The sequence below is a fragment of the Adiantum capillus-veneris genome, chromosome 5, assembly GCF_014529385.1.
Source record: "Adiantum capillus-veneris isolate H3 chromosome 5, ASM1452938v2, whole genome shotgun sequence".
NCBI lineage: Eukaryota > Viridiplantae > Streptophyta > Polypodiopsida > Polypodiales > Pteridaceae > Adiantum > Adiantum capillus-veneris.
The window spans coordinates 145,183,671-145,189,951 of NC_140935.1; positions in this window are offsets into that span (position 1 = coordinate 145,183,671).

A 6,281-nucleotide genomic window follows, 5' to 3' on the forward strand; every position below is an offset into this window, starting at 1 on the left:
GCATTGTGGACAATTGTAATGTACATATATTTTGAATCAAGTTTTTTTTTTTCTTGAAAAATTCACAATTGTGAGTGGATAGTATTAAGAAAATCAGAAATATACACCAATCTCGAGCTCAGACCGATCCTTGAGGGTCAAAGGATTACGAGTTTTCAGCTTGACAGAGAAACCACAACTACTCGTAGGCTTTACCTATTACAAGATGTCATCATGACATGTATTGTTCTAGACCAATCCTCTGAAGCTTGTTTGCCTCCGATCATGTGGATCGTCACCCTGCTCTCTTGTATGATTTCACAAAAGCTTGCCACAACCAGATCCCCCTCAAACATGCGGCGGTTCCTTGCTTGCCAAATATGGTGAAAGAAGTATTATCTGATTATTTGAGTGCAAACAAGAAGAGTAAGACTTTCCAACCTGTTACTACCAAAGAACAGATCAGTCTTTAAGTACTTAATTTGCCATGTCTGTAACATTTAATGGCCTAGTAACTTGTGTGTAGCGGAAATTAGCATGAACATAGTGAGCATTTCATTAGAATAGATTCCTAATGAGAATAACTAGAGTGCTTGGGTAGAGAGGGCAACAAAAAGCATAACACCTAGTTAGATAGCATGAACAATACTTCAAAAGAGAGAGAAAATAATCTATTGACAACAGTTGAGCACCGGATTTACATGGAGCCAGCGGTCCCCCCTCCAAAAGGCTTTGTATTATGGTTTCTCCCATCAAGAGAGACATTTTACAATACAACTCTTTGTGTTCCTTCAATACTAGCTAGTGCAATGAAGATGGAAACTTCAAGCACTAAGCAAAACACTTATTAAACACAACATCAATTCCCTCACGGTCTAACCCCACACACCTTCGAAGATGGTGAGAGCTAGCGGGGTATGAGACTAGATTGAGAGGAAGAAGGAGTATTCTTACGAGAAAGATATACATCTCCTCACATAATCACTAATATTAGCATAGCTTAGCTTAGTAATTAGCACGGTAGAGGAGATGAGCATGCATTGAAGCTTGACTCTTGTAATGAAATTGGCCTATTTAATTTGAGAGTAGCGGAAATTAATGAGACTACTTTTGAGAAATGACTTTGTGAGCATAGCGGGTGAACATAATTGAAGATAGCAACATAATCATAGCAATTAGTTAACTTGGCATGAACAATACTTTTGCAAGAGAGAGAATTTAGAGAACATTACAACAGTTGAGGACCAGATTTATGTGGAGCCGGTCCCCCCTCCAATAGGCATTTGTATTATGATTTCTCCCATTAAGAGAGACTTGTTACAATCCAATCTTTGTGTTCCTTGTGACCTAGGTGATGCAATGAAGATGGAAAGCTTCATGCATCACAAACATAACATAAACTTGAAGAAAGCTTTAACTATCCCAAGCCTCATTCCCAAGACCTCAAACACCTTCGAAGGTGGAGAGAGCTAGTAGGGAATGAGGGTAGGGAAGAGGAAGAAGAAACATTTCGTAGGAGAAAGAATTATTTCCTCACTTATCATAACTCTTGTTGCTAGAATATATAATAGCATAGTAATGAAGCATTGAATCGTGGCTCTTGGTTGGATTTGCACTCCATGTCCAAGAGTGTTGGTGTAGGCTCTCCACCTCTACTTGCTTGGAGAAGGAGAGGGAGCTCTTGCACTTTGCATAGCACACAATGAGAGTGTTTGTGAGTGTGTGTTGGTGAGTATACCCCCTAAGCAACCCCCTAGCTTGCTTGGGTCGACCCCCCCTTGTAGCTCATTCTTGAAGCTCATTGGACCCCTCCAGGCCTAGCCAATGACAAGCAGGAGGCATTACAAGCAGCAAGGGTAGACTTGAGACAAGTGTCCCCCTTTTCCGTTTCAGAGAGAGGGCTATATAAATGCTAAATCAATTAATTAAATCTCCTAAATTATTATTGGACCCTTTGGGTGGCCAACCAATAGGCTTTAGGCAGGGCAACATGAGGAGAAACTTGACAAGTGTCCCTTTTGCTTTCTTTGTACCATGCATGCCTTCTGGGAGTGTGTGGGTGTTCTCTCTCATCCCCCCTCATGTAGGGCTCGCCCCCTCCTTGTAGGGATTGAATCTTTGACTTTTTGACACCTCAACCCCTCATGCATAGGCCCAATTCCAACCACAAGCTTGGCTCATAAGCACTTTAAGCTTGGGCTGGGTTCTCACCTCAAGTGCAACCCTAGCATCTCAAGCATGTCAAGCACCTCAAGCATCTCAATAATTAAGCACCTCAAGCATCTCAAGGACCTCAATCATCAAGCACCTCAAGCACCTTAGTCATCAAGCATGACAAGCAGGACAAGCACCTCGAGCTGGGTCGGGTTCCCGCGCCTCAAGCTCAGCCCTAGCTTACCTAAGGTCAAAGGCCTTTTACACACATTATTGGAGGTCTTCAATGAATCTAACCCTAAGGTCTTATGCTCCATTTGTTAGCCTTTCTCTTTGATAGACCATCTCTCATTTGGGCCCCTTTACCATTGGCCCCGTGTTGAGATAGATCTATAAGCACATGTCTACACTTGTTCCCGTTTATTCTCCCACATTAAGTGATCAATTTAATATGAGAAAATCATTTGGGTTGGTTAGATATTAGATATTAGATTTTATGACAGTTCTTGGTTGGATTTTCATCACAAAGCCAAGAGTTTTTGGTGTAGGCCTCCCTTCTCACAAGCTTGGAGTAGGTGTGGTAAGCTTTCCATTAAGGGTTGAGAAGGAGAGAGAGAGTCTGCTTGCTCCACACATGAGATAGTGTGAGTGTGTAGGTGATAATGCCTTGTAAAATTCAGCCCCCTCTCTCTCTTGGTTGACCCCTCTTGCTATTTGCTCTTGCTTCAACCCTATTGGCCCTTTTCAAGCTTAGGCAATGAATATTAAGAAGCATAAGTGATAGCCTTCTGACATGTGTCCCCCTTTCCCCTTTTGTGAGAGCTTTAGGTAATTAATTAATTCAACTAAACTCTCATTGGACCCCTTTGCCTCCTGGCCAATAGGAATCAGGCAAGGCATTCAGCTGTTGAATGCTCATTGGACCCCTTGGGAGACTGTCCAATAGTCTTCAAGAGAGCTTAATTCTATTGGTTCTTTTATTAAGTGTTTTTAAAATAAAGTAAACTAGATTTACTATAGCCTAATTCTCATCGGTCCACCTCCATGGCCATCCAATAGGATTTGAGTACACCTTGTGGGCATCTGGGCTAGGGAGCTGACATGTGTCCCTCTTTCCCCTTGTGTAAAGGAGCTTGTGAGTGTGTGTATGTGTGTGTTTCTCTCTCATCTCCTAATTCTAGGGCTCGCCCCCTCCTATGTAGGGATGCATGAAGACTTTTTTAGCACACACAAAGCATCCAATTTCTTAAGCTTTTGACCATTGGACACAACCTTTGAATTTTGGAACCTTAGCATTTTGGAAGTCTTAATGGGCTGAAGCTTAGGGTCGTTTAAGCCCATTGTTGCACATTGCTCTTTTGTAGATGCCCCCCTCCCCCTTTGGATCCCTATTTTCCCTCCTTTGGATCCCTACTGTGGCCGGTCTGTCAGCTTAACCAATATTCTAGATTTTTCTCCCCAGGCACTTCCCCATATTAAATGATCAGTTTAACATGAGAAAATTGTTTAGGAGAACTAGATATTAGTTATTATGACATTACCTCTCTCTTGAAATCATATTCGTCATCGACTATGGGGTAGAGAAGATAAAGCATATTCATTAGTCCTTTTTCTAGAGGGTATAGGATCCCTATGTTACCCTACGATATCGTTCCAAAATGGATGACTAGTCCATTTGGCACTTGAGAGCCTAAGCTTCCGCAAGCATGTCTACACATTAGTCCGATCAATCTTCCATAGTAGAGTGACAAGCTCTTCTTGGTGTTTGGAAGACATCGTCTTCGCAAACTTGAACTAAGCATGTATACTACTTCTTTTTTGTGCACAATAAAGAAAAAGAGAGTCTTATAAGACAAAAAATTTGTTCATTTTAAACATTTGTACATTTGCTTACTTTAGGGAAGCATTGTAAGCATTGACAAGGTTTAGGCTATCCTTTAATTGTATGCCTTGCATCCATCTAGCATCTTCAAAAGGATAATTCTTAAACTTAATAAGATATCGTCGGATAGTCTTACCGCCTCTTAGTACCTTGTCTTCATGTCGGAGAATGGACTCGGGCTACAACACCTCTTTTTGGTGCTCGATTTCCGGTGGGTCTTCAATAGTTGGTTCTTGAGGTGGCTCTACTTTGTAAGGCTTTAGTAGGCTCAGATGGAAAGCATTGTGTATGAGACAATGGCTGGGCAACTTAAGTTTATAGGCCATCTCATTGATTGGCCTAAGAATCTGGAAGGGACCATAGTACCTTTTTGCTAACTTAGCATAGTACTTTTGGTGTCCCGTAGGATTCTTGCCCGTCGTGTGCCTTAATCGAGCCTTGGGAAATTTTAATAAGACCCAATCATTTTCTTTAAAGGCTTGGGCTCTTCTGTGCTTGTCAGCAGCAGCCTTTTGCCTTTGTTGTGAGATAGAGATAGCATCCTTAATCTTTTGGAAAGATTCTTGTAGGTCTATGCTATACTCATTTGCGGCGAAGATCTTCCCATGTACCTTAAGTAGAAAGGGACTTTTTGATCTTCCCTCAATTACCTCGAAAAGTACATTTCCCATGGAAGTATGTACAGTGTTATTGTAAGCATACTCCACTAAGGATAAGTACTTCTCCCATTGGGATCTTTGATCTACTTCCGTTACATAGGCTTTTAGTAGATCAAGATATATTAGTGTGAGGTCCCTGCCCCTTGTCGAGAGGAGCAGAGTACCTTTGATAGGTCTTCAATCCTGAGAAAGAAAAACCAACGGACATTGCCTTAGCTACTACGTAGCCACGGGCATGAACCGTTAGTGAAGGATTGGTCCTATCTCGCTATGGCGGAGCGTGACCACTATAACCCTATCTAAAAACTATCTATAATCAATTATACCTAAAAGTATAAATCTTAGAGTGACCAACCTGTGCGCTTTTTTCTCCATGTTTCAGAAGCAGAGCCGCGAAGGTTTGTCTCTTTTAAGATTTATGACTAATAAAGAAAAAAATTCTAGCGTTGGAAAGTTACCCGACTCATCGGGTCCACCCGTCTATAGAATGATACCGCCGGGGTATCATTCTCCCACTTTCCACACCACACTCACCTTTTTTTTGTTATCTAATTACTACCACACTGTTTAAACATACATGTTCCTTTACTTTATTTATGATATTGGTTCGTTAAACAGCCCTTCAAACAGTATAACAAACAATAGTCAAACAAGAAGTCTTCCAATTTTAAACCAACAACCCTTGGATTAGGTTCACTCAAGAATCTCTACTGGCGCTATTATTTCCGATCGGTATATACATTATTTATAAAAACCCTTGTCCTCATGAGCGTCCCATACCGCTCGACAAGTACTCGTTGTGCTAATCTGGACGTACTCCCGTCACAGCAACAACGGTGTCAATGTGGGCGTCTTCCTCACGCCACGGCAAAACAAAACTGCAGTATCCAGTTGGGCTAATTTGGGTGTACTCCCACCACAGCATCAGCGGTGCCATCCTGGGCGTCATCTCACGTCTCGGCAACTGTCACATAACGCCAGCGCTAATAAGTAGAGAGACTTGAGAGAAACCATACCAAAGGTTTTGGACAAACATTCTTTCCTATAGCAACCAGTTTAACCAGACAATCTTTCCTACTTGTCAAACATATGACGAGTTTCTTGGGGTTAAGCCCTGTGGTTTCAGTCCGTGTTTTCTTTTCATAAGGTAAATAATATATTCCTATGGTATCGCATATGCAATGATGCATAACTTGAAACTGTAATACTAACCTGTACCATAGCTCCGATTGGTCCGATTGGTGGAGACATAGCATGTTCTGTAGGGGTTCCACCGTTACTTGTACCAGCTTCATGATCATTAGCCCCTTGGGTTCGAGCACGCTTTGGAGCCTTTTTTTTTTGTACTACACTTATGTTATACACTTAGAACTTTAAATTGGTTCCCTAGTAGTCTCCTTGTTTCCAAAGAGAGTCTGTAATTTGAACCCTCGCCAACTCGGATTCACACTTAGTGTTGTTGTTCTATCTGTACATCAAATATTTTCTCATCGTAATTAATCAAAAATTAAGTGTGTAAACTATGAGTGAAAGTTTAGGAATGCATTACTTTTATGCTTCACATTTCTAGTCCAATTTTAACTTCAATTTCTATACTTCAACTAAAT